General features: G+C 48.9%; 1 long non-coding RNA gene across 5 annotated transcripts in view; it reads right to left on the reverse strand.

Annotated features, from left to right (window-relative positions):
- The window catches only part of LOC121074093, a 49,518-nt gene that overhangs the window by 11,956 nt on the left and 12,212 nt on the right, over positions 1-25,350 (reverse strand). For 2 of the 5 annotated variants that reach the window (XR_005822113.1, XR_005822111.1), the window contains exons 3-15: positions 23,503-23,694; positions 21,446-21,636; positions 20,347-20,409; positions 16,239-17,904; positions 15,833-16,165; positions 13,938-15,485; positions 12,894-13,097; positions 12,356-12,547; positions 7,547-7,696; positions 6,122-6,298; positions 4,541-4,619; positions 3,564-3,719; positions 1,405-1,560 (exon numbers count right to left, since the gene is read on the reverse strand). This is a non-coding gene — a long non-coding RNA (uncharacterized LOC121074093). Of the gene's footprint in view, positions 1-1,404; positions 1,561-3,563; positions 3,720-4,540; positions 4,620-6,121; positions 6,299-7,546; positions 7,697-12,355; positions 12,548-12,893; positions 13,098-13,937; positions 15,486-15,832; positions 16,166-16,238; positions 17,905-20,346; positions 20,410-21,445; positions 21,637-23,502; positions 23,695-23,770; positions 24,008-25,350 lie in introns of those variants that run through there. The other 3 variants (XR_005822114.1, XR_005822112.1, XR_005822115.1) reach the window with 3 other exon arrangements.

A 25,350-nucleotide genomic window follows, 5' to 3' on the forward strand; every position in this document is an offset into this window, starting at 1 on the left:
CCCAGTGACCTAAGCATCACCAGCCATGGAAGGAGGGTTACAGAGAGGCACCGGGTGGCTTTTCGGGAGGGGATCTACCCACAGAATCTAGTCCTAGACAGGCAGGGTCTTCTGATAAAAGCAGAGGTGAGGAAGGGAAGTGAGGGGAAAAAAGGAAGGAAAGAAGGGGGAAACAGGGAGGAAAAGGAGGGAACTAGAAACCTGGTTTGTTCAGGAAGGAAAAAGTAACTTCAGCTTTCCAATACATCAGCTCACCACAAATATTAAACGTGAAAAATATGCAAAAAAAAGATTTGTAAGACACAATGAATTTTGTGAAATGGAAACAAATGTGACAATTCCTGCTCTCAGGTGGGATTTATAAGCCCTTGCACTGTATTTCCTGGATTTGGCCCTTCTTTTTGCATGCTAGAGGATACTAATATAGCTGCTCTACCAATCTGCCCCGCACAGGACACCCCTTCCACCAGCCCACGCTCACAGGCAGCGGCCGCTGCCCTTAGCTGACTGCTGAGCTGCGTGGACGTGCCACAACAGATCTGAGCAGCGATGATGCACGCTCAGGAGGCCACAGCTGGACCGCAGCCTCGCTCCTACACCTTGCTCCCACCGGTACGGCATCAGCCTGAGCTAGGGATGGTGATTTTCTGGTCTCTGCCTGTCTGCTGACCCTGCTCAGTGCGCATTTCCCCCCTGGAGCAAGTCAGCCTTCAGCTGCGGGCAGCAGATCGGGGTGCATTTCACCCCAACCCTAAAACATCCCCGACACAGGCAGCCTTCACAGAGCGAAGCTGTTTTCTGAGAGAAGCTGGGTTTCTCTCTGCTTCCTCCCTTTCTTTACCAGACACACTTTATGCAAATCAAATCTCTCTTTTGCTGGCTCCCGCTGTGCTGCAGAGGGTTGGTGGAGGGGAGGAGAGGGGAAGGGGTGGGAAGGAGGGGGGAAGAGGATGGAGCCTTGTTCGCTATCAGCTGCTCAGAAGAGCAGAGCAGAGACAAGATTGATGATGCTCTCTGGATATAAGATCTCCTCCTTGTGAAAGGCTGCTTATGAGGCCTGATAGACTTGTCATCTCTTAATAAACATCGCTGATATGTCGGTGAGGAGAAAGCAGGAGCGAGGGGAGGACACACAGAAAGGCGGCTGACAATTTACTTAGAACGATGCTCTTCTCTCGCCTTGGCCCTCACGTGCAGCTCAGGTGGCCTCTTCCCAGCCAGGAACGTCCCCAGCCCAGCCTCACCAGTACGCCCCATCTCAGCAGAGCCCAGGGACAGGCTGCACCCAGCATCAGGGCATTGCCAGGGAAACAACCCCTTTCCCTGTGAGCTTGGGGCCACCTGCCCTTTGTGTATACCCAGCCCTAAGCTTCCAAAAAGCCAGCGGATTTTCAAACAACTTACACAGTAGCTACAAGAGGGGGTCCCAATGGGAATGGTGTACAGGAGAGGCATTTCATCAGCACCTTGCAGTCTCCAAAGCTGTTTCATTGCTGTTGTGCTCCTCTCTATAAATTGCTCTCCAAGCGTTTGTAAGTCGCTCTGCTCTTGCCCACAAGGCTGTAAATCAAAGAGACTTGCTTGTGATCAGGAGCCACGTCCCTTGCTTTTGTTTAATCTCTGTAAAGCGGCAAGGAAATTTTTAATGCCTGGAGGGAGTATTTGCCCTACCCAGTTCCAACAATGACAATCACAGGTAGCAAAGTGACATTATCACCAGGAGCTTGCTTGGATACAGAACACCCACTTACAGTCACCCCCATCTAGCTACAGGCACACAGATTTTGCATGAACGCAGCCACATTTTCCTTGCATATCTGGCTCAGTTTTTATTTAATCAAGCTATGCATGGTTAAAAATGCTCCAGAGCATTAGCAGGTGCTTAGTGGTGCTGTGTAAGTGCAGAGCTAAGGAATAACGTGCTGTAAGCACAGCTAACGTAAGTGTTCATTGCTCCCTGTGGGGCTACGAGTGACTGCAAGCCAGCTTCTCCACCCCAGGCTTACACATGCAAGAGGAAGCTCCCGCAGAGGCTGCAGAGACCACGTAGGAAGCACTCAGGGACAGAGGGCAGGTCCCCTGCAAGTCCCAGCTGCTCCCTCGTGAGGCTCAGACCTGCCCAGGGCCATGGGGACACTTGGGCAGCGCAGGAGGACATCAGGCTCTCCTGCCCAGTGCACAAGGACAGCCAGGCAGCTCCGCTCCCGCGGGCAGCCCAGAATACTGTTTTTACTGTTCCTCTGTAAAATAATGCCACACTGTGATTTCTCCCAGTCTTACACCAATTCCATCATTATTTTACTCTAATACATCTTTACTGACTTGCCCCAAGTGCTGAGACAAACTCCTTGAGTTACGAGGACTTATTTCCCCAGCACTGATACTTGGACTCTTAGAAAACCAAACCCTCTCGGGACTTGGATTAATATTTTTATGAGGACTCATTTGCCGTATTTTCAGCACAACTTCTACGTTAGCAGGAACACGGAGCCATACTCAACACTTCACAAAAAGTTATGACAAGAGCAGACTTCCAAGGGCTAATTTCACCATCAATAAACACCTCTGCTAAATGAGCACAGGAGTGCTCACGTCCCAGACGACTGCCTTGCAGAAGAAACAAATATATTTCTCCCTAACTGTTTTGCGTGTGACCTTTCTACCATATCTCCCAGGAGAGGTATGTCAGCCCTCCCTCCCGCCTGTAATTAGTGACCCACAATGAATAAGTTTCTCAAGGTTGGAGCCTACAGCTCAGAATAGACCTGAACGGCCTCAATTTGATTGGAAAGAAAAACAACCTCTGTTCGACTCCGAAAGGTTAAAGTTTAGCCCTGGCATTTCCTGCCCTCGGCAGTCCATAATAAACCAGTGTCCCCAGCGTCACCTTCTCAATCAAACGGGCACTTCGACACTTGAAACCCTCCTCCTTCGCCCAAAGAAAGTCAGATGGATTTTTGGCAACCTCCAATTACAAGGCTGGCGTTCAGGCATTAAACTAGAATCACGGCCGCTGACTGGTGTGCCCATGCCTGCCTCCAGCTCCCCAGCTATACAGGAACGCTACATCACGTTCAGTTCACTCAGCTGCAGATTTCCCTGCTTACGAGATTTTTCTTAGACAGCCAACGCACCGCATCCTACGTTTAAGGACACAGTGAGACTCTGTAGCTCACATTTTAGCACAAAACAGCTGGCTTTGCAGTTGCTCCACGCATACAAATATCTGAGCCCTCTTCACCTGGAACCCAAGGTCATACCCATGAAAAAGCAGTTCCCCAGCACTTCCAAAGAGATGGACGTTCGGGTGTGTAATGCAACATTCCTAAACCCTCTTAATTTCCTTGTCTTACAGTATTTTAGGAGGTTTTTCCAAGCTTCAGCTGCTGGTAGCAAGAGATCACATGAGAGTCACAATGATCGCGCTAAAGGATAATTACAAGTTTCTAACCTCTGTGGCTGTGAAGTCCTTGAAACCAGCAGGCAAACAAACGGAAAGTCTCTAATGCAATTTTCCTTAAGTTTCACTCCCCCACATAATCCTCAGCGGCCCCTCTTCTCACCTTAGGACTTAGAGTCATGACTCAGAGCTCAGCTGGAGTTTCAGATTCATTTACACATGCTTGCTGGTTGGGATTTTTCATTGCAATGGAAAAATGACTTTTAGATCAAAATCTTCAGAAAAACAAGCATTTTGTAGGATTTCTGCACATTTTCGTCTATAAAGAAAAGATAATACTGAAATGTAGAGGATAAGAGGTTTCACAAACAAAAAGTAAAAAAAAAGAGGCTGAGAGAATAAACAATAAAGAACCAATTAACTACCTCAAAGAAACTGAATTGTTTGCAACAACAAAAAAAAAAGTACCAATCTGAACTCTCCACTGTGATTAGAAACTTCAGGTACAGTACGTACATTTTGTCCTCAGTACTTAACCTAATGGTTATAATGAGGATATCTAAGTGGCTGAAGATATTATTTGGTCAGAGGGTCACCGCAGTGAAAGACATATACAGCATAACTGGAAATTATGAGGGCATTTTTGCACCACGTTTTACAAGTATTTTACAAGTTGTCTCTTAATAAAAACGAAGGCATGTAAGAAATAAAAAGACCTTGCTACGCCATTTAGAAATTGTTCATATTAATAGAAATTAAAGTAGACAACAAAAACAATGCGAAAACAGGATTCATGAGTATGAAGAGATCAAGTGGGAATACAAAACAGCATTTGGGGAGATTTTTTTTTTTTTTTTAAGTCATCTGAACATAATCAAGCTAGAAAAAGAAACCACAAAGGGGAGGATGGCAGGGGAAATTATTCACACTCAGGAATTGTTTGCAATCTTCCACTGTGTAATGCCCTCCAAGCATCATCCCATTTACGCATCCCCACAGTTCTGTGCACTGAGCAAACTGACATTTCCTTCCAGGAGCACTGCTGCGATTTCTAGCAAGCTGTTTAGAGGGGCAGGCGGGTGCAGACAGAGGATCACGGAACACAAGGAAGCAAAACAAAAAAAACAAGAGAATATTTACAGAGTGACTGAGAGGTCCAAGGACTGCCAGGGGCATGCATTTCTCCATCGTAAGCTCACTTCTACAGCAAGACTCTCATCTGAAAAACAGAATTGGAACCCTTTGAAAAACTCTGCATATAACGTGCAGCATCAAAGATTAAAACCCCAACAGTTCCCATCTATAACTCACCCCCGTTTGGCAGGGAACATCACACACAACTGAAAACAGAGACAAACGGAAGGTGTCAAGTTAGTAATTTCCCAGCTCTACAGTGAGCAGCATGGTAAATATGTGAACCTGTATTTCATCCTCCAAATCATATTAATACTCAAATCTCAAGCAAGAGATAATACAAGGGTAACTAAAACTGTCCCAGCCAATATTTTCAAACACAGGGACAGAAATATAATGCAAGTAGTGTTTTAGAACATATATTAAAATACCAAGTAGAGGGTGGAACAAAGCTAACGAACTTAAAAGACAACATCTGAACAAGTAGTCCATTACCCAGGGAAGATTCCAGCATGCTCAAAAATCATGTATCATTTCCTTTCACATAAATGTCCATTATCTCTATGGTGTTTTTTTCTTTTTTTTTTTTTTTTATGTAGGAAGACATTATCCCTCCTAAAATCCCCTGACAAAGATTTAATGCTGCCATTTTGTATCCACATCTCCTTCATCTTCTTACCAAAAACCTCTTCCCCCCTCCCCTGCTGACACAGTGTAATTCTCCAAATCTGCAGTTTTAACAGAAAGCGAATCTGATTTTGACTCAGCCTCCAGATGGGCATAGCTCTCAAGATATTGTCATGTGAAAGATTAGGCGCTAACTTAGACAAAGAACTGTTCATCTGCAAGCTTAATAGCCTCTGAAACAGTAACTGCCACGAAAGAGTTACCAGGTACCTATATTGCTATCCATAATAATAACAGCATTGGAACAAAGGATGAAAGTGCTAGAAACTCCCAACGGTATTCAACGCTCTGCACGGAGAACTAGTAACCCCTGCCTGCAGCACAGCTCAGGCCTCTTGCAGGCTGTCTGTGCACACATCAGAGCTGTGACAGCCAGCGTGAAGTTTACTCTGGGATGCTGGGGAGCAGGGTGCAGTGGAGGGACCACTCCGTGCAGGTGACCTGCCAGCCCTTCAGGGCCATGGGGCTGCTGCACGGTTACCTGCAGCTCTTTCCCCCGACAAACACAACATACAGACTCCAGAAGTAGGATTATTCCAATCCCGCTGACCATCCATGGTTTGCTCAGGCTCTGCTTCGCAACTCTTCTCACCCTTCCTCAAGGCATGGCACCTATAGGCCACAAGCTCTAGAGCCCAAGCAAAATCAGGCAGCATTAAGCAAAGGGAGACAGAAAACAGCAACTATAGCACCAGGTCTGGAACCAAATTGCCACCTCTTACCCCAGAAGTCCCGGAACAGGTCCCTGGGTCAGGGAAGAATGATATCCCTTCCTAGATCCGCTCCTCCTCCTGTGTGGGTACTGAATTGATTTTGTGGTCCCCACAGCTCCTGAGAGCCCAACTCTGCACCCATCTCAGCCAACTGGAGTCAACAGAAAAGCAGTTGGGACCTACTCACTTCCTTTTGTGATTTTCCATACTCCAGCGGTTGCTGTTGCTCCTTGGACAAAGTTGTCTTCTCACAGAGACAGCAGAAACCTCTCTCAGCAAGGCACATGGACAGGCTTGCAGACCAGCCGACTGCACCATGCCCAGCAGCACACAGCAGATGAGCAATAGGCATGATCCATTCCTACTTGTGGAAAGGGAACAAAACAGAGGACAGCTTGTCTAGGTGGTGTGGAAATACCCTGAAAATACAAGAGTATTATGCTGAGGCTAAGAACACTGAGCTTTAAACCAGGTCCTTCCTCCTATCTAATGGAAACACAAATCTAAATCCTTGGAAGTGATGGCGAATTGACTTAGTGGGTGCACCTGAACAGATCCTGCTGGGAGAGAGAAAAAAACCACCAGGCAAAGATGAAATGCCCTCTGAAAATCCCCTGCAGAAGCTGGGGTCCAGTGGTGCAGCTGTATGCCTGCAGGTCAGGAAGGCACCCGACTTTTCTGCACAGACAGCTTGCTAGCTATCCCTGCTGCCACCACACAGGCAAACACTGTCACTAGCTGGCTCAGGACCTCTAAAGTCTTGAACTGTATTTGTGGAAAATAACGCGTGGGGCTCTGTATCAAAGGGGCTGGGATGGACAAGCAGAAGTAACAAGGCAGCCAGAGTGATCGAGGCATGATGTTCATCAGGTCGGTGCCAGAAATGTCTAATGAAGCTTGTCGGGGTCATCCCGTACCCACAAATCCAGCAGCCAAGGCAGAAAGGCACGCTGAGCTCCACTTTCAGAAATCGCAGCCTCCCACCCTCCCCCCACTAGTACTGTGCTAAAAACCTGCCTCCTGTTGGACAAATAAGTGAGAAGGCAAATCCCCTGCTGCTTGCCACAGCTCCACCAAGGAGAGCGTGCATCCTCAGAAATTAAATAGTGCCTTTGCACAGCAAGCAAACCAAGACAACTTATAAAAAATATGTTCACCTGCAAGAGGTAGGGGAGCCATTGTAACCACCTTGCTTACCACCAGGTAAGCTGCACCTCCTGATGGAGGGAGCTCAAAACAAGGACACTACTTTGCATCACTTCAGTTTGTCCTAGAAAATCCTGCTGTCTGGTGCTCCTCCTGATTCCCTGACGCTTCAGAAATGCCATGCTGGGAGCTAAGAGACAGGTTCACAAGGCACACAGTCCATCACTGAGGCACGTTCCTCAGGTGCACAGTTGAGACGCAGATGTGACCCACGATTCCCACAGCACCACAACTCACCCAGCTCTAACAACATCCCCTTACCTGGTGCATTTCCCCATTTGTTTCACATGGGGTATCGCTGCCCAGCCCCATAGAAAACAAATGAGACACGTAGAGGTCGGGGGGTATTAAGGAGCCTTCTTTCTTTGTCTCAGATTAATTACTGCATTCTGCTAGTTCTCACCACGGAGCTGCTCTGCTGGGCTGTGGGGAGCCAGTCACACGTGGCAGCCTGGAGTCCAGCAGCATCCCCTTGTAGGGCCATGCCAGGTGAGGCTGGGGAACCACTGAACGAGCACTGACAACCATCTGCGTGCGCCATGCAAACACCGTGGCCCTGGAAAACAGGAAAGCAACCTTTTTAGGAAACGCTAGAGGAAGGCTAAAGCATTCAGGAGCTGGTATCAGTCTCACAATGAAGGCTGTTAACCCCATTATCCATCCTGCCCTGTTGTGTCCAAGAACCCAGAAAGAATCAGGTTAAAAGCACACACATTTTTCAGCTAGATCATGCAAATAGAGCATTACTACTGACTTACACGACGCCAACACATTCTGAATTGCACTTGAGGGGTTTTAGCTAGAGCCCAGGAGGACAGTTTAGTTCCCTTAGGTTAGCTCTAGCAAACCACACCATAGATCTGATTTGTGGGCACCAGGCTCCTACCTGATGAAATATATGATAAACTTGGTGCAGCCAGGAACAGTCACGGTAGATGATGAATAGATGATGGGGTGTAAGGGCTCCAAAGAGGTCACCCACTACATTTCCTTGCCCTAAAACAAGAGTCATAAACCATCCCACGCTTCCCCATTCACACACTTTTACATTTGTAGAGCACCCGCACAAAAGAGCCCCACGCTGATGGACACTTTGATGATTTAAGTGTTAAATAACAGAGAGGTGCTATTTATGTGGAAATTATTCCTGTTGGGACAGAGACATGAAAGCAACATTTTCTCCTGTGCCTCTGCCTGCCTCACCTGCACTCTCGCTGCTCATCCATCTCCCAGGATTGCCTGGAACATTGCACATGTAAGAGCATTTTCAAACAGCTCACATTTTCTTCAAAAAGTCAACCTGTTCAGTAATGGCTCATCCTGCTCCTCCCACCCCCTGCTACATGCTCCCTTGGGGCCAAGAGGGGAGAAGATTCAGCCTGCAGTGGAAAACAGCTTTATGTACATTAAAATATCACCACTTGCGAGTCTGATGCCATTGCAACCTACAAAGCCAGAAATAGCAGCTGTGCCCCAGTGGAATAGGAAAGGACAAATTTCCAGCCTCCCAGAAGGGCTGAATACACACAGGTGCACTTAGTCCTGCAATAACAGAATCTGTAACTGAAAATATTAAAGGAGAGAGGAAACAATATTGTTTCTGGTCGTTATATTTTATAGAAATGTCCCTGTATACCTGTACAATGAGCCTGAAGCTCAAAGGTTAAAATAAAAAGCATTTTTACAGAGATCAAAATAAAAATCCTACATCTATCGTCTTCCAAATCTAAAAGCAACCTTACGAAGCATTTGGTGACTTGAAGGACCTCTACAGGGTACACGCGTTGAAAATAGGTTGCACTTCCTTGCAACCACTGATAATCTCAAAATGACAAATGAAGGCAGAAAGATTTTAAAAAAATCTGCTTTCCCATATTAAGCAAGATAAGTATTTCCATTTTTCAAACAAAAACATTTTAATGTTCATCAGGCTGCAGGATTCCCAGCTCGGCCACAATCATCCCCTACAATTCAGCCGAACTGTTCCAGCCCGGTTGTGTTCAGAGGCTCAGACACTTCCAAAGGCATGCAGAAGACAAGGGGAATGGGGCAATTACAGGTTTTCAGAAATGTTTTGGTGTCTTGAAGTGTTAGAAGAAGATGAAGACAGAAGTGCAACCCATTCCTCCAGCAGCTGTGATCAGAGAAGACAGCGAGTTATCACAGAGGACAGGATATCAGTAGGGCTGTGGCAGCAGGAAGAGGGAGAAGAAACACGTGGATGAGGTTTGTCCCAGCTTTCTGTCCCCATGACGAAGGAACTGTGTGCTGATAAGGGATGTGTACAGCTCTAGCTGACGGGTTGCTGGGTAGAGTCTTGATTTTACAGGATCTCAGCTCAAAAAGCTGCTGTGCAGCAGCAAAGGGAGGGAGCACAGATGCTTCAGGTCAGCAAGGTGACCCACAGCACCCAGGACACAAGCAGCAGCTGACACTCTCTTCCCTCAGAGGCCTCTAAGGGGAAAAAGGCAGCAAAACTCATCTGCTCCCAAGAGAAGGGATGCTTCAGGAGGTCGCTGGTCATTTCCGGCTGCCCTGAGAGAAACATTTTGGGGTACAAACCAAAGCAAGTCCTCACTTTAGCTCCTTCCCTGTTCCTTTTTCAGGCTATGTGGTCCTCCAGAAAAGCACTCAGAGAACAGCAGTTATCTCCAGCTCCTGTCACAAGGATGGATCGGGCCTGCCAAGGATTGTCACCCGTCTTCATACACCAAGTCTTTGAGATCTACGCGGCTACGGGAGCACCAGCCAGGCCCACAGCGGGATTTGTCGTGTGACTGTAACACCTTGCAGGAAGCCTCCGCCGTTATTTGCCCCAGGAAACCTGGAGGGGACAGGGCTCCTTCAACACCACAGCAACCGAGCTAAAGCAAACAGCCAGATTTTAGGCAGAAAGCAGCCAAAAGAGCCCCAGGAGTTAAAAACCAATAGTTACTAACTCCCGATATCATCTGCCTCTTGGTGCCATCACGGCAGCAAGCGATTTTGCATTTTGCTGGCAAGATGAGAGCCTTAGAGAAGCCAAGCAGAAAGGAAAGTGTTTCACCAAGTGGAAAGCACGCTCGGATGGCTTCTCAGTGACCATCCTGGGTCCTCCCAAAGACACACAGGTGTGTGCAGATGCACACACCAGCACACTGGCACAGCTGGGGTGGCTGGGTTGGCAGCCCCCTGAGCCAAGCTGATGACAAACGCGCCGGATGCAGGAGGACCGTGCGCAGCGGCGCTCCTGCAAAACACGAGCTCAATGCAGTGGTGGCAGCAGCAAGAGCCGAATTCCCATTTAAATAAAATGCCAAAAGGCAGTCAGTGAAAGTGACATTTATGGTGTTACTACAAATGCATTCAGTGGGAAGCTGAGTAGCAGAAGCAGGTTGGGGGGAAAAAAACAAGCTGTAGTGAAAACTGCCATCTGTATATTGTGCCCCATTTTTAATATTCTGTATTCTCATAAAAAGTGTTGTTTCTGTCACTATTCAATCTCCCAAACTCACATGGAACACTGTTAAAAGTCAGCAGTGTGTGAAATGGTATTTTAAAATAAATGAAACCCGCTCGCAAAGCTGCGGAGGAATATTGCAATGCCAGGGTGCTGACAGACAGGCATTGAAAAGTAACAACCGTTATCATCTTAAAGCAAAGCGGATTAAATAAAAACCCACAGCTAGTGGTGCATTACCAAGTCTGATATTGACACAGCTGCCGTGGTGGTTATTTTTCATTGTCTCATCAAGACAAAGCATCACGGGATATCAATCTTCCCTCTGTCAGGCCATGCCTGGTGTAAAGTTTTTCGTTTACATTTTCATTATATCCCTTTTATCTCAGCTGCCAGCAAAAAATATATATATGTATTTTATATATATACATATCCAGATATATATGGATGGGTAAGTGTGTATAATATGCAGTTCTGGGAACATGGAGATTGGGTGGCCCTTCGGCGTATTGCCAACCACAGCCTCCGGCCACGAGGATCCTCGTGCTCCCAGGACAAAGCCAACCCCAACTTGTCCGTGGTTTAGGTTCCCTCCAACTGGAAATGGGCTTAGCGGTGAGCTGATAAGTTATGTAGAGAGCTTCCTAGCTAAGAAACCAATTAAAACAGCTGCCCGTGCTTTATAAGCAGGCTCCTTCGTGTAACCAGATTTCACGGGGTAGACCAGCCAAGGCTGTCTGCCATCTAGCTCAGTTTGGTGCTCAGAGAAGACGAAGGAAAAGCAGAAATCCCAGTTCTCCATACAGGCCAATGACTGTCTCATCAGCACTAATAGCAGTTACATTTCTTCCTTTTTAGCTCTGCAGGTTGTTCCCTGCATCCTTGATAGGCCTTTAGCTTTCCCAGCCTTGCTGACCCTGTTTTTAGGAGGCTTATAGGCAGCCACAGAATGATAAAGAGGTCCTCTCCAAACTTACCCCGTATTGTGAGTCAGTGTGAGGTACAGTTAGGGCAGAAACATCTTCCTGAGTCTGCCAAGAGCCTAACAAGGCTCACTTCCAAGCACAAACCAGCTAACTCCTGGGACTGTGCTTGCACTCCCACTAACAGCTCCCCTGTTTCAAGGCAGGAGGAAGAACCAGCTGTTTGCAGCTGGACACCATCCCCTAGAGCAACAAGGACAGCAGCACAAAGGGTTTCCCTGGTTCTTAAGACAACCTCATCTCCTAAACCTTTATCTGCCATGGTTGCTCTTCTGCGCTTACTATTTAAGAGCAGTCTCACTTCTAACATTTCTTGCTCTTGTTATGTCTCTTCTGAGGCTGCTCGGTATTGTTTGTTACAGCGCTTCGGTCCTTTAAGAACAGGAACTCTGGGAAGTGTAGTTCTCAGTGAAAAAAACAGGACTGAAGCACTCGGGGGCAGGGAAAGCCACAAAACAGACAGTAAAAACAGTGAAGCAAGACCCCTTGGAAAAGAGCCATAAAAGAGCAGTACTTAAGCAATCGGTCACTAGAGTTTCCTGCCTCAGTGCAAAGTGGCCCCTCTCACCTGCTGTCCATCCTTTCCTCGACTCCAAGCAGGTAACTGCCCCAGTGCTGTGCAACCTTGGACACACGCAGGTTTACACCACTCCACACAGGCCCTGTTTATAGCCCGCCATGCTAGGTGGCAAGATAAAACATGATTACACTTCACCTAGGCCAGGGAAAGGCTCTCTGGAGTAGCCCTGCGTGTTTTTCCCACCCAAGCAGGTGTTACCTCCAGTGCTCTCACTGGCTTCGCTGGCACCTATCCTGAGGTCGGGGCTTTGGTGCTGATCCACAGCCCAGCTGCCTGCAGGAGCAGCGCTGACCAGACTGTGCACACGGTATCTCACAAACTCCATCTCCTGGCTCTCTACTCAGATCTTGCAGATCTTCAGATACCGTGGAAGGCAAATATTCCCTTTGGCAAAGCAGGGGGTGCCTAAGAAACACAAAAAACCTCCACATGAGAAACAAGAAACGACGTAACGTAAAGCAATCTGCCCTCCTTGACCTCATCATCTCCCTGCATCAGCTTCCCCAGCCCTGGACGCTGTCTTTGAGCACTCCAAAGTCCCTCTCCTGCATCCCTCTCCACCCATGCTCCCAAGGTGTTCCCGTTTAAAGAGAGGTCTCTTAGCCCCTGTAAAAGGCTAACTGCAGGGAACCCAGGGCAGTTCAGCGAGGCTCCAGCTCTCACGTCAGCCCTGTGGGACCAGCAGCGCTCATGTTTGCTTGCGTGCAGCCTGAATTTAACCCCTAGGTTCTGCCGGTGGCCCCAGACCTACAGCGGTGACATCTTCTCCACAGCACTCAGCATAGCAAAGGGTTACACCAGCTTTTCCAGCAGTGTTTCCTCTCTCTCCCTCTCTGCGAGCAGCAGCAATTGCCATTCTGCATCCTTAATAGCAGCGTAATCAAAAGTTATGATGCATTTTTCAGTAATCACAAGAAATGATCCCCACTTAGCGTTAAGTAAAGCAAATTTGCCACTGGAAGGATGAAAAAAAAAAAAAGAAGAAAAAGAAGAAGTCAAAAGCATTTCAATTTTCATTTGAAACGAATGAGTCAGAGTCAATTTGGTAAAGCAGTTAACAGCAGCTGTGCTCCCCTTCCCAGCCCCTTAACAGGTACAATTTGCTTTTAACAAACAACCTCATGGAGGTCTCTGGCACCATGTTAACATAGTAGCATTCAACCCCTCTTGCTGTTGTGTATTTAAATTGGGTAATAGAGTCAGGCGGAGGAGATCCACCATGAATTTTAAGAAGTGCCGTTTGACAGCATCGTTTAAAAAATGGGGGGGGGGGGCTTTTACAAAAAATAACAAATGAGTTTGAGAGCAGATTTTGTGGGGTGCTTTCAAAAAAAAGCATATGGAAAATATAAATCCCAGACAGCCCCACCATGGTGTGCAGGAAGGTGGCAAGACCCCAGGCGACTTAGAGCCAGGAGAAAGCAGGGCCCTCCCGCAGAGCTCTGCAAACCAAGCCAAGAGGTTTGACAGCCAACGCACCCTCGGGTTGGGTGCACTCGGGATGCTTCACCCCACACCAAGAGTGACAGCGGAAGGCTGTATGTCAGAAAAAAACAACAACAGCCCTGCACACTCACACTAAGGCTGCCCCAAACCCTCAGGGTACCCCACACCATCTCATAGTCTCATCGGTTGTTGAGGGAGGGTGTTACCTTCACCCTGGGAGCAAACGCAAAGATGTGCAACGAGCCTCCAGCCACCCTCCAGCTGCCCCCTGCTTCTCTCTCCTCACCCCAGAGCATCTCTGTCCTTCCCTCACCCCAAAGGCAGGCCCTAGAAAACGCCTGCATCTCACCGGGCTTTCAGCTCAGACAGTCATCTCCTCTCGTTCATTTGTTCTTTGAAGAAATCTCATTTCATTACCTTCCAGGCTCCTCAGCTTTGTGGGGAATTACAGGAGGTCAATGAAAAATTCATGTTCTCAGTCAGTAATTGGCATTTTTGTTTCTTTTTTTCTTTTCTTTAAAGAGGAAGGAAAGCGAAGAAAAGGATGTGAATGGGGCAGACAGCAGGGTGAGTGGGTATCTTCTTGCCAGTTATTAAGATAAAGTCTCTCATATTGCTCCTGCCCAGTGTACTCTGGTGCTTGCTCCAAGCAAGCCCTATAATCCTGCACATTGAAATCTGAAAGCATTCCTGGTACTTTTATTAGAGGGAGAAGTAATGAAAGCAGACTGGACACACGCAATTATTACAGTGTAATCTGCTGGAAATGAAGTCAATCCAATCACCCAGTGTTGTGCTTTCTTCTCATTTTTTAGACTCCAAGTAACTGCTTCCCAAATTCCAGCTGAAGTTACTGTTACAATCAATAGCGCAAGGGCTCTAAGCAGAAGGCTCAATTAATATGATGCTAGCAAGTGCTCCCTATTGATCCAAGGCTGATCTGAAACACCAGCCAGCAGCAGCACCAGCTACCAGCGCTAGCAAGAAAGAGAAACGCAAAGTGAGGGGCTGCCAAGCAGGCTAAAACGAGAAGCAGACCTCTTTCTCGAGGATACCCACGAAAAAGAGAAAGCTCCATCCTAAAAGCAGGGGGAGTTTTCTTTCCAAAACCCAGCAGCCTGCCTGGATGTGCCCTGTTCCTGTCGGCAGCTTTGCCACGGACGGCCACGAGGCCGGGATTTCACCCACCCAACAGGCGAGAAGAAACTCGGTTCAGCCACCTTCAAGGTCCTGCCCCGCGGAGCTGCGGATGGGCGATACTTCTTCCTCCGGCTCTCCCTCCTGCTAGCAGCGAGCACGCTGTCAGCCAGGAAACAGATTGCTACATACGGCACAACCAAGGCTTGCGATGATTAGATCTATTAATACAGTGCATCTGATTCACCTCCAAGGCCCTGACGCTCGGTGACAAATAGGGACGGGCTTCCCTGCTTTGCTGAGCGGGGCCCTGCGATAACGACCTTCTGCTTGAGCCCGGACAGACACGAAGCAGCCCAGGGAAAGCAGCACCCTCACCCCAAACTGGTGAGGTGCCTCGGGAAGAGCCCCAGCAAAGCTAGAAGATTGACACCATGGGCAGCTGTCAGCCCCAAGGGGTTGTCCCAGAGCTTATGTCCGGGCAGGTCCTACTCACTCTAAGGATGCAGCGTGGTCCTCGGTTCCTGCCCTTCCCACGTCCTCCTCTGGCTGTGACTGGTCCCAGTCCCACTGGAGAGACTGCTCTGGTGGGCTGGTCCCTGCTGTCGTAAGGTCCTCCTGGCACCACGCTGGGCCCCACAGGTGTCTTCTCAGGGGGAGCATCACCCTATGCTTCTCCACTCAACATACTCGGTACTTCCTAAGCGTCCTCCTCTAGTCATCTTTCGCCCATCACCACCTCACACATGTAGGACAAAACCTGGAAAGACAACAATTTTAGCACCTCTACCAAAGATGCAAAGCTTTATATGACAAAGTAAAACCCAATCCCTCCCCTAGCCCAACCTGCCACGTAACTTGCATGAATCAGACAGGCCCCACTGCCCACTAACCTTCTTCCCCCCAGCCCACACCTTGCCCCCCCCTCCCCGTGTGCTGCAGGGCAGCCAGGAGAGGAAAGCCAGAGAGCTATCGTTCCCGCAGGCCTGACATCATCTGCTAAGCAGGCACAGTGACGTCTCCTCGCCAGCAGCTGCAGCCCGGGCCTGCCTCTGTGGGGAAGCACAGGAGCAAGTTAAAGGTGGGGACACTTAGCGCGTTCATTACCTGCTCATTAGATACCGGGCTCCTGTGATGATGAATTGGCTGGACGATGGCTCCCGCCAGCTCCCGAGCTCAGCAAGGCTTTCTAAATTTCATTCTGCAAAGGCTGGGCCAAAAGGCAAAATTACTTCCAAGAGGAAGAGAGGAGTGGTTGTTTTCTTCCTGCTTCCAAAACAGCCTGAACCTTTGCACAGTCTCGGCAGGACCTTTTCTTGCTGTTTCTTGTCTTTCCTTCTGACCACGTGAATGCAATGGGTAGAGCTCAGAACCGTCAGCTCTGGGGGCTGCAGGCTTCAGCAGCTGCTCAGGTGGGTATCTGGTGCTCCTGCAAAGGCCCTGAGGAGGGAAGCACTGCATTAGAGGACTGCACCACTCATTACACCCCCTGCACACCCCACCATTGCTGTACCACTGCAGCGACAGGGCTCCTCGACGGATTGTGCAGATAGCTTGGGTGCCTCTGGGGTTGGCAAGCGTCGGTTCTTGGTGGCCAACCTGTCCCCAGACCAAGCACACAGCTCTACAGCAGAAACAGCCTCGTTTCTCCTCTGAACAGTCCCACAACACCAGAGGGAACAGCCTGTGGGCTTTAACATCACCTGCCAGGGTCCTGCGCTCCTTTCACAGAAAGGTGCAGTGCACAGAGACAGGCTGAGGAACCTCATTCACACAGCGATCGGTGGCAGAGGGGTTTGCTGTGGAGTTCGTGCTCTGATGCTGATCCCTCTGCTCCGTGGGAGCTGAGCACCTGCCCCCCTTAGGGATGGACGCAGCGCTCCAGGTTTCCCTCCTCTTCCCTTGCTGGAGGCCCTCGGTCCCAGCATGGGGGAGGGCTGCACGTTGTACACATCCCCGCTGAATTGTTACACATTTCTGCCGTGTTCCTTAGACAGAGGACTTTGCTACCAGCGAGCGGGAGAGAAACTGCCATCTGGGACTGCATGTGCTTTCCAGACAGATGGCTGACTATTCTAGTCGTGTTTTATTTCTAGCAATGGTTCATACAGCAACAGCGCTACTGTGAAAATGGGATGTGACAAGATGTGTATTGCTTACACCTTCTGTAAAGTTCAGATAAAACCAAGATGTACAGAATGTAAAAATCAATATAATTAGGTAATTAAGAGAAGCGAAAACCAACCCCTGATTTAGTGCTGCATTGTGTTCGTGTATATTGCAGACTGTATATGCCTGATATGTAACATACATATGTATAGCTGTTCCTACATTTACATGCACGCTACAACACAAACGAAAAATAAATGTATACATTTGCCCATGAAAATTAACAGTCACCTGTTCCAGTAAGCGTTTCAGACAATTACTGCCAACCACCCGCTCTTTCACCCTTTAGACTGAAGCTCCGTGGAGCAGGAAATTCCCCGTTGTGCTGGAGTGGGACTCAGCACAGGGTCCTGGTGCTGCCCATGTTCTCTGGCCGTTGTATCGTGCACTCTGTAACGCTGAGCAAGCTGGAGAGGGTAGCGGTAAGGAAAGCAGCATCACACATACATGAGCTCTTACGTTATAAGCAGGACAACTGGTTAACTTAGGATCATGGCACTGCTTTATGCAGAGCCAAGAAATCAGCCCTGTTGCTCTGAGCTGCGTAAGGCAGCACATCCACAGAGAGCTCGATGTGTGCCACTGTACACAGAAATGGTAAAGCTTGGCAATAAATCCCCTTTCCAAGCTTCTCTGCAGCTCAGGTTGGAATGAATGCCTGAACTGGAAGCACAGAAGGCCACTGTGCACAGCTTTGGAGCTGGCCAGAAGTGGCTTCCCTCCCACGTGGATGCATTCTGCAGCTCAGCCCAAGAGCTCACATTTCCCCCATACTGCACACCAGTCCTCATACAGACTCGAAAGAAGGAAAAAGATGTCAAGAAAAGGATTCAGAACAAAATCACCTGTCCCCTGACTGCCCAAAGAGCCAGTGCAAATGCACCAAGCTCGTGGAAGAGGAGGCTGCTGGACTCACGTGTCTGAGGCCGCTCCTTTCATCCCGACCTGCTCTTCAGTCTCTAGAGCAGCAAGGGCCCATCTTATTCTGCACCACGTGAGAGGACGTCAGACTAGAGAGAAGAGGAGCAAATGGGAGAACAATATGACTTGATCCACTCCTCACCATACAGATCCCACCCAAAGTGCTGTATTCAGGGGCTCACAACCCGTCTCCTAAGGGGCTCGAGACAAGCAGAGACGTCCTCTGCAACAGGAGGTACACACTGTCCGCATGTGCACACACAAAACGGAGGATCTGTCGCTTAAATCAGACATTTGTTATAATTAGCTGATGCAGAGCAGTAGAGAAAGACCCAAATGCCGTGCAGAGTGCTGGGGCTGTCTGCTCATAAGGTCCTGTCCCCAGGAGGTTCATCAGATGGACGAACACCACCAAGTGCGGAATAAAGGCACTACAAGTGTCCTAATATAAAAGTTGAATGGTAGCTAACACAGGACACTTGCGCACACGTGGCCCAGGAGCCTACGCCGTGACACAGAACCACACTTGTAGACAAGCTGGGGCTGTAGAACAAGGAAAATTCATCTCAGAAACAAGAGATGAGCTCAAGCCATTTGCTCAGGTAGTGATCCAAACCTGATCAACAGACAGGTGAGAAACTCTGCCAGCTCTGAACCCCTCTGTAACTCTCCTCTGACTCAGCAAGTGGCTTTTTTTTCACCCAAAGTTGAGTGCAGAGAGCACGCTTGAGGAGTTTTGGCAATAGCTAACTGTCACTTTGCCACTCAAACTGGAAATGTCCCATCCGGTTCCCATTAGGTGTAGATGTGCTTTCACACTTCTGCCTAGCCAGGTACTTGCTGCCCTGCCGATGGTTAATTACTTGACAAGGAATGACGCTGCTCAGCGGGGAGGTGGGGCAAACAGTTACCTGGGCAAGGCATGGGGTAAGGTGGCAGGGAAGAAAACAACTCTGCATTGGGCGGGTGGGCACACGCGCAGACAAGTACGGGATTCGCCAGGAATAAATTCAGAGAGGAATATCAATAAATCTCCCAGCCTGGCCATTGGGATGGGAATTTCTTTTCCCCCTCCCCACAACAGGGAAATTCTGCTCTTTCCATGGGGGGTGGGAAGTGGCACAGGGCTGCATTGAAATGTAAATTCACTCAAATTATTAAGCACAAGAGAGCAGCTCCTGCCAGCCCTTTGTTCCGCAGTCAGAATGTGTAATCTAGAAGAATAAATATAGTCAGATATCAGCTAAACAAAGAGACCCGGGGCCATGCATATTCAGCGACCCTCTCCCCCAGGACATCCCTTCCCCCTTTATCAGGGAGGCTCTTTCTGCAGTCAACAACTGTAGATCAAAATGCCCTCATTAACCAGGGCTGAGATGAAAACCTCTCGCTGCTTCACACTGAGGGTGAGGTCCTTTATTTCTCCCTGGGAGCAAACGTCTCCCTATCCCCCTGGTTTTCTCCTCTGCTCCTTTTCCATCCCGGGAGGACAAAGCAGGGATGCCTCTGGAGCCACGCTCCCATCAGACAGGTGGGGTAGCTGCGGGGCAGACTCCTAGGATCCGGCAGACAGCGAGGCTCTGGGAACAGCCCTACACTTGGTCCACCTCTGCACTACTGCGGAGGGAGTACACCCAGGAGAGGGCATGTAGAGGTGGATGTGGGGTGCTTTAAAGAGGGCAAAAGCAGCCAAACACAGCCTCTGCCACTTCACTGAAAGGACTGACAAGCAGCAGAGACTCCCAGAGATGCTTAGATAACAAGACCGCCTAGAACAATTGTTTTATGCGTTGTTTTGTTTTCTCCCCCACCACAGAGGCCGCTCAAAATTCATCAAGCCTAAGATTTCATAAAAAGGTCAAAAAGTTCTTACACCCCACAGCATGTTGCAGAAAGTTCTGCAATATCAGAAAACTTATCACACGAAAGTAGCCAGCCTAGAGAGCCAAGGAATCCACATCTGCAAGGAGTGCAAAGCATTGCCTGTCGATCCCTCCCGAACAGCCCAGGGACAGGAGCAGGACACACCAACCACGTACTCAAACAGCTCCTCATGCCAGGGGGAGCACCAGGACAGGCCTCCCGCCAGACAAAACCCCAGGAGCCAGATGACACTCCAGGGCGCTGCCTTGCTCTCACAGGCGACCCAAAAGTGCATGGTGAAAGCACGGCAGGTTGGTGTGAACACAGGGCTACTCCCCTCCCGCAGCACGGGGACCGAAGCCTCCCTAGGGGCTCCGGTTCCTGCCCACCTCTGCAGAGCTGTCAGCTCTCGCTCCGCGCTGTGACGACTGAAGTTATTACCCTCCACTATGCAGTCACACGAGAGGAGATCACGCTGGCACGAAGCCATGCTGGTAACTGGATGAGAAAGACCAACGCAGCAGCTCAGGAGCGGCAGCAGAGACCAGCACATCATCAAGCAGGAAGCCAAGGGCTGGATCTGCCCCAAGGAGAGGTGGCTGGAGGCAAAGCAAGCGCAGGGCAAGGAGGAGAGGGTTGCCCTCGCTGCCCACGGCTGCCATTATTACCTGCACGCAGCTTCTCCACCTCCAGTGCTGTCAGTCTCACACCTGTCACTGCCGCTAAGCCCACTGCGAGATTTAAGGATGAGAGGGAGAAGGAGAGAGGGGAGGAAAAAAAAAAATAAAATCAATTTTGCTGTTTTTGAGTTATATGAATATAATAAAACCGGAGTGTCCTGCTTTAGGATGCAGTTTGCGCTTCCAATAACTCAGCAACATATTCATTAAACAAAGAGAGGTAAAAGCAGCAAGCCATTAAAAATAAAGCACCAGGAGAGGGAAGGCCACGCAGGCTGTAAATATCTTTGACTCTTTTTCAACCTCCATTTTCTTATCCTTGCTCATTCACTAATTGACCTCAGGATCCTGCTTCTCAGAACTGTTTCCATCACTGCACTTTGTCCTTCAACCACAGCTCGCTCAGGTCCTCTCTAAATGCAAAACAAATTCATACTATAGCCCTCCAAAGCAGGATAAAGGGTCTGTCCCACTCGTTACCTTCATGCTGGGATGCAACACTCCCTGCACAGAGCTACAAAAACCACAGGACCAAAGGCTGAGTGTTTCACAGGAAAAAATACTTCCAATTTTATTATGCACTCTGCACAGACTCTCTACAAATACCTAAGAAACGCCTGTCTTCTGGTATTTCGGCTTCACTGCACGAGTTTCCCCATAGCTACACAGACCGACTCTTCCTTCTCACCCAGGTGGAGGTGTTCTGACCACACGGCCCTGCTCCTATTCCTCACCCAGCCAGGACTTCACTCCAGGTGGCAGCCACCAGAGCCTCACGTGCTGATCCGGACCGAGGCCCACCACACGCTGGCACTGAGCTATCTGGAGAGGGTGCCCTGCTCCCTGAGCACCCGTGGATTTCAGCACCACTTTAAAAACCCTAGACAGGCTGAGTCTATCCTGTGTAGATCCTCCAAGCCTAACTCCAGGACCACCAAATTCCCACGGCAGTGCCAGGAGGTTGTCTCTGAAATCTGTCACACCTTGTTCAGTTTGAAGAGCCACCCATAGGATCAAGGGCTGAACTCCCAAACCAGACGATTTTGCCTCTCGTCACATGCCACAACTCTGACTCGGAAGAAAGTACCTGGCTGGCTCAGCACCCTGCAGAAGTCTCCCTAACGGCGAGAACAGATCTCATGCTGAAGTGGAAAGAACTGGTTACTCAGCGGGAGGCTCAGCTCCATCTCCGCAGCATCTGGTTCTTTGGAATTCATCATCATCTACGAAGCCTCATTTATTTCTTTTTCAAGTGTTGGAAGCATCTCAGAGCATCACCTAATGAGACAACAAAACAGCAAGCAAGATTTCCCTCACTTTCCCCCAGTTAGGAAAAATCCTTGCTGAAGGAGGCAGTCTTAAATTTGGTTAGGGTGTAAGTCTTTCTGCCCCAAAGCAGAAGCGGTGATGAGATTCCTCTGTTCCTTGCCTGCAGGCACTCAAACTGCCATGTCTCCTTTCCATGGGATTTAAAAGTGCAGACTTCTCATGCTCTTAATCCCTCCCAAAGCTCACAGCATATGGCAGTTTTGAAAGAAATTGGGCTAAGAACATAAATGCTATTAGAGGAGTTTTGCTAAATACTGGCTTGTGCAAGAGAGAAGCTACAGGGGAGGGACAGCCTGGGGATGTTACAGACCTTACAGGGCCTTGGGGAGCAGCAAGCAGGGCCAGGAGCTCCGTGCCTTTTGTCTATTTGACAACTCATCTGCACCCAGTCCCTGCTATTTCTGAGCAGGGGAATGAAGAGATCAGACATGCTCATCTACCTGTTCCCTCTGCTAAAACACGCTCACTGCAAGGAGGGAAGAGGGATGACACATCCCTGGAGGTCCTCACAGGGACCAGGGCTGATGGGGAACTGTTCGTGCAACCACTTGCCTCAGGCACAGCGCAGGGAATTAGTCAGCCCAGCCCAAGGAAGAAAAAACTTTAAAGGCAGAGATGTCCAAAGCCATTCCTGCAGGGGCCAAGGAGTTGCCCTCAGCCAGCCAATACCTACCCGTGTATCTGGCGGGTGACTGACACTGATTCTTTGGGTTAAACACAGCTGAAGTGGCCACTTTTGACTACTAAAACAGAAGTCCCCTCCATACTGCCTCCTGCTGCAGGGAGGGGACTTGCCACAGCCACCAGCTTTCACTTGGCAAGCCTGTTTTTAGCTCCAAGTCAGTCTGGTTTTACTAAAAAATGGTACCTTCTCCCTCTTCCCCTGATAACCACAGCTTCTCTTACTGTGATTCTACAATGGTGCAGCACAGCTGTGTATAAACCAAAGAAAGTGCAGAACCTGGCCTCACCTGCTTGCAGTCTGCACCCCTAAACAAAGTCACATTTGATGAGGAATCTCCTTTTTCCATGTGCTCATGTACCAGTACCAGGAGACATTTTCAGAACAGCACAGTACTCGCGCAGTTGCACACAAGATTTCTTGCACTGCATTTTCCAGGATAGCCCCAAATCGACCAGATGCTATTTATCCCCAGATACCTTCCGATCCATGCACGAGTATATAAACTCACCCACAGATTTGGCGCACAAAACCATTAAAGAGAAACAAAAAAATCAAGGCCTCTCAGCTTGGCTCATCAGTGAATATTAATTCCTATTGACACGCAGTTGACTTGTAAATCAACTGGATCATTAACTCAGACCTTTTGTGTAGTAACGTGGTGGGATGTCGCAAGTTATTTAGACACCACGGTGTTCCCCGCACTCCCACTGCTTTGAATGCAGAGCTCTGCTCCCAAGAAAAAGAGGCACAACGTGAGTCCACCCAAACAGAGGTACCAGTCCACATGGCAGCTGCACTGGTGTGACTGTGTCGGTTAGCAGCGTGGCATTTGCCAAAAGAACCACACCATACTAACCTTTGTAGCCAAACAGTGGATAGTTTATTCCCCACCTGTAGTGGAGTAGCAGGACTAATGAAAGACCCCTTTCTGCCAAGACAAACATTAATTTTACAAGTCCAGGCGTAAGGCTAAAACTGTAACTTTGGATTTTCAACTCTGCCGAGAATACGACTGCAGGTTTGGGGAGTGTAGTTCCATATCGATTTACAACATCAGAAGGCTCAGGTCTCATCTGTTTCATATCTATTAATAATAAGTATTGACTATAATAAATCGATGGAGAACATACCGCTGAATCTCAGAATGCTGTGAATACTGAATCAATGGAGTGATGTGAAGCACATTTTGTTTGCTTCCCAGGCTCTTGCTGCCACGAATGTCCCACCTGGTCAAGCCTGTGCAGCAGGATGGCTTCACCGCTCTCTTGAAGAAAGGCATAAACGTCCATCATCTCTGCTGGAAGCTCTTATTTGCTTTTTCTCTAGAGAGAAGCGATGAAATTAAAAGCCAAGGTATTTTCGAGAACTGAGGAATGCTGACAGAAGATGCTAATTCACCTGTGCTACTTGCTGCAGACAAATGACGACCTATGGGATAACACAGAGATCCAGCCAGGAAGCTGAGCATTGTCTGCCAGCTCTCTTTCTCCAGGAATGGGCTTGGTGCAGACATGTTCGAAGCCAGGTCAGGATCAGCTAGGCTCAGTGGAGCAGCTCTGTGCCTCCTGCCACGGGCAGCCCAGGGGAAGATCAGGATGATACCCTTCTGCAGAAGTGCACCTGTGTGTAGCAGCGGTAGTTTAACCCCTGGTCCAGCCAAAATGGGGCTCAACGAGCTTCAAAATAGCTTTCCCTGCAGTGTTGCTACCCAGACCAAGTCTGACCCAGAACCCACACAACTACCATCTGTCCACGTACAAGGCACGTCTGACATGCAGCCGTGCCAGCAGAGTACTGTGAAGATGGACTCACCTGCAGAGCACACGTGCAAGGAGGTTTCTGACCCTCGTCAGTCTCCTTGTAAAAGGAAGGAAAGGCTTTTGTGTGATGAGGAAAGGCCAAAAGCATCCAGCTGCACACACCTCACCACTGGAAAATACTGCGCGGGCCACCTAAACAAACACCAGGCATTGCACCTGTGTGTGCTCCTGTCCTGTAGCACCTTACTTCCAGGAGGGCCGTTACCCAAAAGCACATCTGATTCTGCCCCATCTCATTCCTCCAGACAGCGGGGAGACCACATCACCTACAAGACCCTACGTGCCCCTCTCATCCTCACGCCATCGCAGCTGCTACTCTGCTGCTCAACACTACATACGTTTCTCCTTTCTCAGGCAGCCACCAGGGCTAAAAGAAGAGACGTCTGCCCTGAACACGGTTATGTTGGGGACCAGGAACGAATAAAACAGAGGCTGCAGATTAAGACTGAGGGGTATAGGCAGAACACGTTGGTAGGTGCAGGGAGTGAGACCAAACTGCTGAGAAACGGAGCTCGACTGCGCTGCCCTCCATTCTCCTCTAGCTGCATCTCTTCTGCCCCTCATTTGCAGGAGCCTACTGTCTGTGTGTTTGAGAGAACAGTCTGTTTGTAAAGGAAGAGAAGCCGGAGGTATTACCAGAGCTGGTGAAGAGAGGGACACAATAGAGAGAAAGCGGCTCTGGAAGAGTGAAAGGTTCTCCATTTCCAGTTAAACAGCGACCTCTGGTCTCAGCAGGCTGAAACACACGTCGCTTCTCATCAGTTCAATTTGGGGACCCCTAAAAATAGATTATTTTGGTCTGTTTTACCTATGGGGAATAAGGACACATCTTTCACATGTAGGCAACCACCGTGACCTTCAAATCCCATCGGATGGAGCTGAGGGCTTCACAACCCAAGCAGTTGTTAAAGCATCCTAGGATTTACCTTCTCCTACTTCGCTGATATTTAACCAGATGCCAAGAGAGACAAGGACACCTGGTTTCTGAATGGATTGTTTTCAACACGCCCCAAGAGGGAATAGAGATATATGTGCACTCACACACACACACGAGACTTGCATGGAAACTCTTAAACAGAGCTATATAACTAAGACAAACAGAAAGAAGGCTGAAGGTACTAAACTCACCAAGTGCCCCCGATGACGAGGGGAGTTAAC

The sequence above is a fragment of the Cygnus olor genome, chromosome 8 (genome assembly GCF_009769625.2).
Source record: "Cygnus olor isolate bCygOlo1 chromosome 8, bCygOlo1.pri.v2, whole genome shotgun sequence".
NCBI lineage: Eukaryota > Metazoa > Chordata > Aves > Anseriformes > Anatidae > Cygnus > Cygnus olor.